The 12,047-nt window shown below is 36.3% G+C and overlaps 1 non-coding gene across 1 annotated transcript; it reads right to left on the minus strand.

Annotated features, from left to right (window-relative positions):
• Window positions 1–9,365: 9,365 nt before the first annotated feature.
• On the minus strand, window positions 9,366–9,438 carry TRNAE-UUC (transfer RNA glutamic acid (anticodon UUC)). Its single transcript has one exon. It is a non-coding gene; the product is annotated as a tRNA-Glu (tRNA).
• Window positions 9,439–12,047: the final 2,609 nt, after the last annotated feature.

The following is a 12,047-nucleotide window of genomic DNA, read 5'->3' on the forward strand; positions in this document are numbered from 1 at the left end:
AAATTTACTTTACAGAAAACGAGCGCTTTTACTATTTTCTTTGTATAAGATCAGTACAAAAGTATGTAATTCTTCGATTTAAACATCAATTAAGTTACAGCAATAGTATGAAAAATAATTGATCTTTCAATAGACATCTTTGAATTTCCTGAGTTTTACGCCAATTTCCAAAAAAAATGGTGCGGACATTACACCAGGCAACTGAAAAAACTATATTTTAAGTCTGTTATTCAGTGATTTTTCATGATTATATATTGGAGAGTAAACAGAAACCCCAATAAAATATAATGGGAAAAGGCGTAATTTTATGTATGTGTAAAAATAGTTACGTAGTTTAAAATCGTAATAAAAATTCACATTACAAAAACGTATTTGAAAAACAAATAAGGTAAACAAAATAATATTATAAGGTAAACAAAATATTAAGTATCATTTTATGCAATAGATTTGTTGATGCAGCATAATTGAAGGCGTGCGTTGGAGCGGCAACTGCGACATCGCATCGCGTCGTAGCGACTTTACGCTATTCAGTAATCGCTGATACTTAACTGAACTTATCAGTGCAGATATAAACTGATTAGACAACTTATTCTTAAGTAAGTAGAAGTTCATGAGAAATAATTGCTAGTTCGAAGTGCGATGTTGATATTGTTATGATGTTGTTCGTAACGCAGTTGAGTCGTATAAATTCAAAGTAGGAAATAATATATAAAATAAAATTAAAAAATCTCCAACACATTTAGGAATAATTAATACATTCTTAGGTATTTTAAGATTAAGTTTCTTTAATTCTTTTTTACTTTTTGCGGATTTATTTCCGCGCGAATGTTTTGTGCAGTATAAAGTTTAGTAGTAAGTATGACTATGGCCGCACTGTGAAACATCGACATCGATATAGATCAATTAATCTCACTGATGCACAAGAGACCTGCTTTATGGGACAAAGGACAATGGCAAAAAAATCACTCATAATTTTTAACCGATTCATTGCCACCTTCATTTTCGTGAACATTTCAGCCAGGCCCCATTCATTGGTCGGTGGCTCACCATTTGAGCCATCGGCCTCCCTGAAGGATGACTCAACTGATGAGTCATTGGCTCCTTGTAATGATTTAATGCTTTTCGCCATCATTCGAGCCAGTCTGACAACCAGAAACGTGTTACTGTGTTCTCCTATTCGAATTTGTGGATAATAAAAGTTAATATGGCGTTTCAAGGTAGTATTTGTTGGTTTTAATGAAATATTGCAGAGGTAGTAAACATTTTAGTAGTATTCAATCATTATTTATTATTGTAATATTATTTGTAGATAATCAGGACTACGACGATTTTACTGAATGTAGCCAGGCAATGTTTACTGATTTCCATGATCAACAAATTGAAGATAAAGAAAATCAAGGTTTTCCAAGCTGTAGTCAATCGATTTTACAAAAAAGTGTACCAAAGAAGCGTCCATTCACTCAATCTCGTAATAGTTGCAAGTAATAGGTTTATGACACCTGACTAATAAAAATATTCTCTAAATTGAAGGGCCAGGTCTGATATTCACGGAAATGTTTAATGAGATCTGAAAAATGGTAGTTTAAGTGTTTTTTTTTTTTTAATATCCGTTTTTATACAATTTTGGTTTGACTCACCAATTGAGCCATCGGCCTTCCTAAAGGTTTTTTAATGACTCAACTGTTGAGTCATTGGCCATGAATCGGTTAAGCGTCTTCGAATCTCAATATTACCAATGTACTTACTTTATTAATTATCGTATGAATTTCGGGAATATCATTTTTACTTTTGATGGCGACATTAAATAGATTAAACAAAAAGTAATGAATTGACTATCTAAAAATGATTCTTCATATTTCATTTAGATAAAAAAAATGTTGCCTTTCGGTACTTTGTTGTTTAATAAGTAGATTTATGTTGTCTTTGTCAATTCAATTGTTTAAATAACGAAATAGTCTTCAACGTGAAATATATTGTTATGACAAGTTATTAAAAACAGTGACTAATACAAAGATATATTTACAGTCAACACAGATATTTTAGTAGTATTACGTTTTTAAAGTATGGTAACGATATTTTCTGCTTCGGTTAGGTTTGATTGTTTGACGTTGACGTTTGAAGATAATGTATATGCTTCAGAAATATTAGAAATAGTAGGATTAGAGAAAGATTTTATCTGGCGAACAACCTAGGAAACATGGTTCTGGACCATTATATATTTCAGTACCCTAGAGTACAGGGATCTAATTTTATTCGCCTTGGGAACGTATCAAATAAGGCAAGCTCGCTCTTACTATGGCGAGCATGTACGTGTCCATGGCAGATATAGAATTAAAGTAAGCACTGAACCTATCAATTCCACTGAATATAATCTTAGAGACAGTACTGAGACGTCTGAGACTACATTAATTAGAGGAAAAATTAAGTCCAGACATATCTCACGAAAACAATATTATGTATATATACTCATTGAAAATCATATACCTGGTCGGACGGGAATCCTAGAATACTATTGCAGTTGCCTGGTGGGTGTGCGTTCTATAGGCTGCTGTGCGCATACCATGACTTTAGTCTGGAACTTGGGATGGGCCAGGCATCAACATAATATTATAGCACCAGCTGAATTTTTAGATGAAATTAATAATATTTAGCGATGATGTGGAGGCGCCTTGCTCTCCTGAAACACTTGCTGGTTTGGAGAGCAAACACCCGGTGCCAGGGGATGGTCTTCCCTTCCCAGATCCACCAGACACTAATTCTGATTACATAAGCATTGTAGCCAAGGACGTCATTATGGCTGTTGATTCTTTTAGGAGTGGCTCTGCCGGTGGCCTCGACGGTTTAACGCCGCAGCATTTAAAAGACCTGCTGTGTTCTACCGCCGGGGAGGCTGGCGATTCGCTGTTTAGGGAGTTAACGGCCTTAATTAATTTAATGCTCTCCGGCGGTGTGACTGATGGCATCATTGATATTTTGTATGGAGCCAATCTGTGTGCCCTACGCAAGAGCGATGGTGGCATCCGTCCCATCGCCGTAGGTTGTACATATCGGCGGATGGCAGCCAAAATAGCTTGTTATTATTATCGTGACGCTTTTACAGATAAACTACAGCCCCTGCAGCTCGGCTATGGATCCAGAGGGGGCTGTGAGGCTGCCATCCACGCCCTAGCGACGTACCTTGAGCGCGAGGAAGGACAGGTCATCCTGAAGGTTGACGTTAAAAACGCCTTCAATTCGGTTAACCGGGACACCTTGTTGACTGAAATTAAAAAGGAAGCCCCCAAAATTTTCAGTTTTCTTTGGCAATGTTACCGACAACCATCAAAATTATTGTATAAAGACCACCTTTTAGAATCAGCAGTGGGATGTCAACAGGGTGACCCACTTGGACCACCCATTTTCAGTTTGGCAATACAACCAATCATTCGGCAGCTAAATTCAAAATTCAACGTTTGGTATTTAGATGACGGAACTCTTTGAGGTGATTTAGAAACAGTTTTAAAGGATTTGGAATTTGTAAAAATCAATTTTTCAAAAATCGGTTTTGAACTTAACACAAGCAAATGCGAAATTCATCTTTCCGACTCAGTAGATAAAGATTTGGCCCTCTCAAAATTTAATATTTTAGCTCCTAATATCAAAATTGTTAAAAAGGATTCTCTTCGCCTCCTTGGGTCTCCCATCTTTGACGATGCTTTGATATTTTTTGGTCTATGAAATTTTTTCATAGACCAAAAAATACAAAATTTTTTAAAGTTTCGGACCGCCTGGAAAAAATTAACATTCATTCGGCCTTTACAATTATCCGGTACTGTCTTTTTGTCCCTAAATTTACCCACGTAATTAGATCTACACATTTTTGGAAACATTTAACACTTTTAGGAAAAATAGACAACATTATTCAAAATACAGTCAGCAAAATTTTAAATTTAGCCATGAACGACCGAGTGTGGCTTCAGGTGAGCTTACCCGTTCGCCTGGGCGGCCTCGGCGTTAGCAAAATTTCTGATGTGAGTTTACCGGCTTTTTTGGCCTCAGTCCACAGCACTGAAGTTTTAACCAGGAAGATTCTAGAACCCTTAAAACTGGTTAATTCCGAGGTGCTATGTAAGACTGACGCCTTAAATGCCTGGAAAATGGTTTGTCCAAATGTAGATGCTCCCACTAACCCTTCCTGCCAAAGACAGTGGGACGTGCCGCTCTGCGCCAAGGTAAGGCAGTCCCTTCTGGACAGCACTTCTAATGCCGCGGAGCGCGCGCGCCTTCTGGCTGTGGGTGAGTGGGAATCGGGTTTATGGCTGCAGGCTCTCCCGTCGTCCAATGTAGGGACTATGTTGGACGACGCCACCTTCCGACTTGCTGCCTGCCTCCGTGTAGGGGCACCTTGTGTATCTCCGCACCGCTGTCATTGCGGTGTACAAGTCGACAACCTCGGACATCACGGCCTCTCCTGTAGTAGGAGCGCCGGCCGCATTTCACGTCATTGCAGCTTAAATGACATAATTCGTCGTGCTCTTGTCACCGCCGGCGTGCCAGCTGTTCTTGAACCTAATGGGCTGGCACGTGACGATGGCAAGAGACCTGATGGTATGTCGTTGCTACCTTGGAAGATGGGTAGGCCTTTGGTATGGGACGCAACTTGCGTCGATACCCTTGCGCCATCACGTCTTCCTAGCACGTCGATTTGCTCCGGCGCTGCTGCTGCAGCTGCAGAGTCCGGAGAGAGTTCGGAGTTGAGACGATGGGGTCGTGGAGTCCGAGTGCAAAAAAAACTTTCTTTGACATCTCCCGCCGAATAGTCAGCACGACACGTGACCAGAGAGCTGGCCTTTATTTAGGGCAAAGAATAAGCATTGCCATTCAACGTGGCAATACTGTCAGCCTTCTGGGCACGTTACCCGGGGACGGCGATGCGGAGATATTTTATGATGCCTTTCATTTTTGTTTAATTCCTTTATTATTATTTTTTTTCGTTTGTACATATAAAATTATTATTTAATGTGTTAATTTAATGTTTAGTTTCGAATAAATTAAAAATGATGAAATTATAATAAGAGATGTGGATGAAATAAATATATAATGTAAAATCTTTTCATTATTTATTTACCCTTGTAATATACCAAGCTGATTTATACTATCTGATAACCTAAATACCCCTTAGTACAATTTGTTTTTTAATATTTAAATCTAGTAGTACAATGACTCAATTGAAATCTGCCGGACTGAAGGTGGCTACAAATGGTTGAACAACAGCTATAATTCAGCTCTATATTGAGGCAAAGAATTGGAAATGTAGACATAAGACCCAGAAGATACAATAGATAGAAGAGACCATAAGAAAGTATGTATATAAAAATATATACGACCCGTCGTTGAACGCCAGGGGTGATATTATAAATCTATACTAATATTATAATATTAGTATTAGTATTTTAGTATACCTATACCTATAGATTATAAAGCTGAAGAGTTTGTTTGTTTGTTTGTTTGAACGCGCTAATCTCAGGAACTACAAGTCCGATTTGAAAAATCTTTCAGTGTTAGATAGCCCATTTATCGAGGAAGTCTATAGGCTATATAACATCACGCTACGGTCATTAGGAGCGGAGTAGCAACGAAAAATGTTTACAAAAACGGGGAAAATTTTGACCCATTCTCTTAGGTGACGCGAGCGAAGTTGCGCGAGTGTAAATAATAACATTCAAACAATATTTAACAAAAATAGTAACATTTTATTCGCCGTGCGTAATAGTAAGCCGCGCGGTAAATATTCGCTGTGCCGACGAGGCCTTAAAGGGAAATAAAGTTATGGCGTTGGGGATTTTTTTTACTTTTGACTTAATTTTTTATTTAATACTTTCTAAAGGTAGGTTAGGATAGGTTAAGCCATTTAGATTTTCTCAACACCAACTTTCTCATTTTACGAAGCTATTTGAGACCCCATCCGAGTATATTGGCATTGATTAATCTCCCCACTTTCACCCCCTACAACTTTTATACACCTATATACGTTTTATACACCAAACATAATTCACCTTTAAAACAAAACAAAAAATACTAAATTGAAATCACTGCATCCGTTCGGGAGTTATGATGCCACAGACAGACCGACAGACAGACGTCAAACTTACAATACACCCTCTTTTTGCGTTGGGGGTTAAAAACATGTTATCCAAAAATATCAGCGGCTTCAATGAAAGCTAGCATTTTCGTAGGTCCTCAAATAGAAAATATACAGGGTGTGGCGTAAATAATGGATAATCCTTTACCAGCGGATGGGCGACAACCCAACTGATCTAAATATCAAAATTTACCTCTGGCACAAGTATCATAGTTTTTGAGATTTTGGCCATTTTGTGTGTTTTTTAAGAAAGCGATTTAAGCTCGTTCTTTTTAATGCTGTTATCACAATTTAAGGCTTTTTTTAAATCCGTTTTTTGCAAATAAATCCTGAATAGATGTGCTATTGAATCTACAATCTTGTTTTGTTATTACTACTTGTGTTTTATTTAAATTATGCATTCAAAGTTGAATTTTATAATCTTTCACAACATTTGTGCAACTTTGAGCACTTGTAGTGAAAAAAATGTATTGTGGCTTTACTGCCCACGCCATAAATAATTTCTAAATTTTATTAGAATTCTAAATTGGTATAACATGCAGCCTTAATACCGATTATTATCAAAATATTACAAAGAACTTAATTTATTAACATTTTTGCCGGTCGACTAATTTAATTTTTTCACACTAAGCGCGTTCTAGATTCAATAGCACATCTATTCAGGATTTAATTGCAAAACACGGATTTAAAAAAAGTCTTAATTTTTGATCACAGCACCAAAAAGTACGAGCGTAAATCGCTTTCTTAAACACACATAATGGCTAATTTTTTGGGTCTATCCCACTAGTCCCGTTGAGTTGTCCCGTGACGGGACAACTGGCACTATTTTGTCCCAGTTGTCCCGTGGCGGGACTAGTGACACTGTTTTGGTCGCAGTTGTCCCGTGGTGGGACAAGTGACACTGTTTTGGTGCCAGTTGTCCCGTTGCAGAGAATCATGGGACTACTGGGACAGACGGAAGCGTCAATCCCACTAGTTCCATTGAGTTGTTGTGTGACAACAGGCTCTTGGTACTTTGGTAAGATAGCAGATGTTATACAAACTAGTACATTTTAACAAAGATAGATATCTCAAACGATGATTTGTACGCTACCCTCTGTAAAGTTTTTTCAATTCTCATGAATAATTATATTTCTACTATTACGGTGAAAGGCCTAAATAGTAGAAAAATCTTCTTGTGAATCTTTATAAACATATAAGGAAACCAAAAACAGGGCAGCTCAAATACTCAAATCAATTCAACTTGTAAGGTAATTTCAAGTTATCTCCTAGAAATTAGTTGAAATTTACTATTTTTTTTAGTTTTACAATTAAACTACTAATAAGTAAAGCGCATATTCTATTAAAATGTACTAGTTTGTATAACATCTGCTATCTTACCAAAGTACCAAGAGCCTGTTGTTAAACTTAAACTTTATTTAACATATCTCGGCGCACGCAGAAGCGGCTACTAAATTCAGTCAGATCTTGCTTGGCTGATGATTATGTTTCACAGCATTTGGGCTTTGACCATTTAACCAGAGAGAACGTGCTGGACAGGAATCTTCTTATTCTAAAAATAATTATTGGCAATTATAATAAAACCAAAGTAATTTAATATTTAAGGTAAATATACGAGTATGTACCTACATCCAGAAAAGCACAAATTATTTATTTCAATGGCAGCCATAGATACGTATGTGAACCTGCTGAAGCCGTTTATTACTGTTTGCACCGATGGCTACATTGTGGACGTCCTCGAAATGTACTCAGCTACAAAATCAGACGCAAACATTATGAGAGACATCATAGCTAATGAAGAACATCCGCTGAAATACTACTTAAAAAAACTTAAATCATACTATCAGTGATGACTTATGAATACCTAATAAAAATATTTACGAATTAACTATAAATATATTACACATAAGTATGTGAATTAAAATCATTAAGCTTATCTGAGAAAAAAAACAACTATTCTAAATACATTGTACATTTACTGTACATTGCTTCTTTTGTAAAATATTTGACGTCAAAGCTGCAATAGACCCGTAGAGTGCCTATCAAAATGACGTTGACTAGTTGTCAACTCAGATTCACAAAGCGCATGCAGAACGGGTGCCGGGCACTTCTCAGTTTTGTTAGTGGTGTATAATGGCTGATAGATTGTGTGTAAGGTGTCGTGAAATAATTGGTGCAAGGCGTAGCTACACCTGGGCTTCCCAAGAGCAAGCCCTTAGTGATATTGCACAGATTATAATAGATGAACTGGTGACAAATTAAGTAAGTGCCAACCCATTTTTCAGCTTCACAGTATGATTTTATTTGTTATCACTCTGTGGTATAGTTTAAAAAAAAATCTCTTATAGTATTGTACCACATACGATAAATTTATTGTAAAGAACGACCATAACTTGACGACTGTAGTTAGGTTATAATCGATCGCTGTCCGTCTTATTATTTTGATCTATATAATCAATCGAATATCTGCCCTAGAGTCTGAGTGACAACCAGATCTGACTTTTTTATGTACGGCCACCGATCTCATTTCACCACCAATGAAAGAACGTATCAAGCGTTTTTACGTACACAACAGTTTCAAATGATATGTTTTGTGTAGCTAATAATAAAATAATAAGAAATGGCGTCCAAGGTGGCAACAATTTTGCCTAGGTTCAAGCGAACTCCAAATAGCACAAATAACTGAGTTTTTCGATCTTGTGTAAATACATCAAGATGTCGGATACCGGAAGAAATAATTATTCGCATATTCTAATTCGCAAATTCTATTGAATTACACCTAAGTACAATAAAATATAATGGCACTTACTTCCACTGCAAGATAGAGAAGTTTACTTCGGACCAAGTAGTTTGTATTTTAACAATGAACAAAAATAATTTTAGTATTTTTTACTTTGAACAATAACCAACCAACCTAACTCATAACCAGTTTTCAGTTCTGCTGCATAACATAACCAGCCAAAATCAACAATACAACAAGCGAACAATAAACGTAGCAGTATTGGCTAAAATGCGTACAGGAGATTCAAACGCTAGGTTGACTAAACAAAAACAAAACCAAGGAAAGAGAAATATGTTAGTAGATAGTTAAAAAAGTTTTTGCATATTCGTAGAAACAACAACATGTAAACTACACAACAACTGATACTTATAATGACACCCCTTCGATCAAAATATTCCAAAAGAAACAGAATATAAATAAAATAATAATTATACGCAACAAAAAGGGAAGCGCAGAAGACACTGTTTCCGCCCGGGATCGAACCGGGGTCCTTCCGCCTGAAAGGCAGATGTGATATCCACTACACTACGGAAACTGTACTAGGAACCTCGAATTACTTGTTAGCATTCGTCCGTTATCGATCCGCTGCAACGCTGTTGTCGTTGTCGGGGCTTTTTTGCCTATGATGAGGCAAGCAGTAGATGGATATTAGACATCGGTGCTTCAGCCCACATGTCTTATGAACGTGAAAATTTTGCAGAATTATATTAGTGTATTCTCCAAAGAAATTAGGAAATATTATTATTATTTGTTTTTTTTTAAATTATTGTTAATATTTTCTTTTTTACCATAGTCATAGTCTAGCTTAGTATAATAGTAATTTGTATTATAAACAATAAAAAATGCAAAAAAAAAATAGGAAATGAAGAAGTGCTTGGTCAAGGAAACGTTTTGAGTCGAAAGAGTCGAGAGTAGCAACTTGTGTGTCAACGGTCAGTGGGAGACAAGTATCCTGAAAAAATTTATTTATGTTCAGTCGAGTTCTATAATATGTGACCGTGTTGATGAATCAAAAATATATAGGCAACGGTAAGTAAGTTTCATAAAAATCTAAACATCTTTGCGTTGCAATAAAATGTTTACATTCTGTGACATCATAAATATGTAACTACATAATATCTATACTTATAATAAATCTGTAGAGAGGTCAATTCTGTACATTGAATATATTTAAAAAAAAAATCAATGGGTGATGCTTAGTAACGGATACTGATACCGAATCTGCAATTTATAATTTTCTTTTCTGTCTGTCTGTCTGTCTGTTTGTCTGTCTGTCCTCCGTCTGTATGTGTCACTATCACATAAAAACTACCGGATAGAATGCACTGAAATTTGGTATATCCATAGACTAAGTAGTGGAGCAATTTCTAAGATACTTTTTACCTCATAAAATTGTTTAATTTTCTAGAAAATTGCAAATATGTAGTAAAAATCGTACACAGGTAACATAAAAATATAAGCGATAATTTTAGCATCACGCTTAAGCGCCGCTGTGGTGTATTGGTGTATTGGTATATTGTTCCGTATACAATCATTTTGGTGTGCGATCGAACCTCATCGGAGACAGTACTTTTTGTGACTGTTTTACGTTTCAAAGTACTTTTTAAACATTTTCTATGGATTTTGTTAAGATTTTTGTACAATTTAATATTAATTTTATTTCATAGTGCATTATTTCATATGAACCTGAGTTTACATATAGGGACACATCATAGATGGCGTTGTAATCAATTTTACAACATGCACCAACCTTATTGGTTTATGTTTTATTTTTTTTTAAATTTAATGTCAATAAAATTTTTATGCATTATGTATTATATGACGGGATGATAGGTAAAATTAAATTATCTACAATGTCTTATGAATATAAAATTATGGTTAACGCAGCGTTCGCGCCGGCCGTATCATCGTAGATCCCTACATGATTTCGCGAGTGAAGAACTTTAGCGCGGTTCCATACGCGTACGCTACATAGCAGGTAGGTACGCGGGCGCCGACAGGAACATGAGAGAAGACGGGTACGGACAGAAGGATAGGTCAAAACGAAAAAGTTTTTAAAGCATTTGCATGTAGGTAGGTATATTATTTTGAAAGTATCTAGGTCTAAGTGAGCTGCAACGAATGCAACAGCACGACATTCACGCGAGCGGAGCCGCACGGGTCAGCTAGTCAATAATATTGCTACAGACAATGACTCAAACTATTGTGCGCAATTTCTTGTTCATTTTATTCAGTGCAAATATATATCAGCCTCTTTACAGAAAAAGATCCTATTGAAATATTGTTCTTTTTTAAGAATATTGAATAAAAAAAATAAAAAATATGTATTGTCAATTTTGACATTCTGCCTGCATCCGAATACTTTTAAACTGGATGCTTTTTCTGAATTGATAAATTTAACAATTTTCTTCAAATAAAACATTAAGTGTTGCTTTAGTTATGTATCGAATAGAAGAACACACGAAACATGTTATAGTGACTTTAAAAGAATAGGGGAATTCATCCTCGCATGTGGCGGAAGAGTTGGGTATTTCGGTTAGTATAAATACTACATTGATGAACTAATTTATTTTGCCTTTCTGTACTCACTGGCTGCTTATGTGAATAGGCTAGTTTTGATTTTAAATTATTTGCTGTTCGCAGAGAAATACAGTTGATTTGTGGTGGAAAAGATGGCAAGAAGAGGGGACTATAATCGGTATATTCCCGTTGTCCACCCCCTGCTTGTCCACCCCGGGTGGACAGAGACACAAATCTTTTAAAAAGTTCTCGGTGTCCACCCCTGGGGGACAGTGAGAATTCATTTTAAATTATTCCCGCTGGCCACCCCGGGTGGACAAAGACACGAGTTTCATATTACTACTCTCGATGTCCACCGCCGGTGGACAAAGCCACTGCTTAAATAAACATTCTCAATGTCCACGCTTGCTGGAATTGGGTGTAAATAATTATCACAAAATTAATTGAATAGGTAGTTTAATCATATTATCAACAACGTCAAAGGCCTTCGGTAAAAGTACTATAATACCTCTAAGTACTATAGTACTCATTGGTATTTTCGTTTGTATCTATGCAGAATGTTAATAAGTCAAACATCAAATTTTAAACACGTCATCGTTAGGCCTAGCGCAGACAGAGCGGAAT

Source organism: Anticarsia gemmatalis, chromosome Z, assembly GCF_050436995.1.
Source record: "Anticarsia gemmatalis isolate Benzon Research Colony breed Stoneville strain chromosome Z, ilAntGemm2 primary, whole genome shotgun sequence".
In the NCBI taxonomy this organism is placed as follows: domain Eukaryota; kingdom Metazoa; phylum Arthropoda; class Insecta; order Lepidoptera; family Erebidae; genus Anticarsia; species Anticarsia gemmatalis.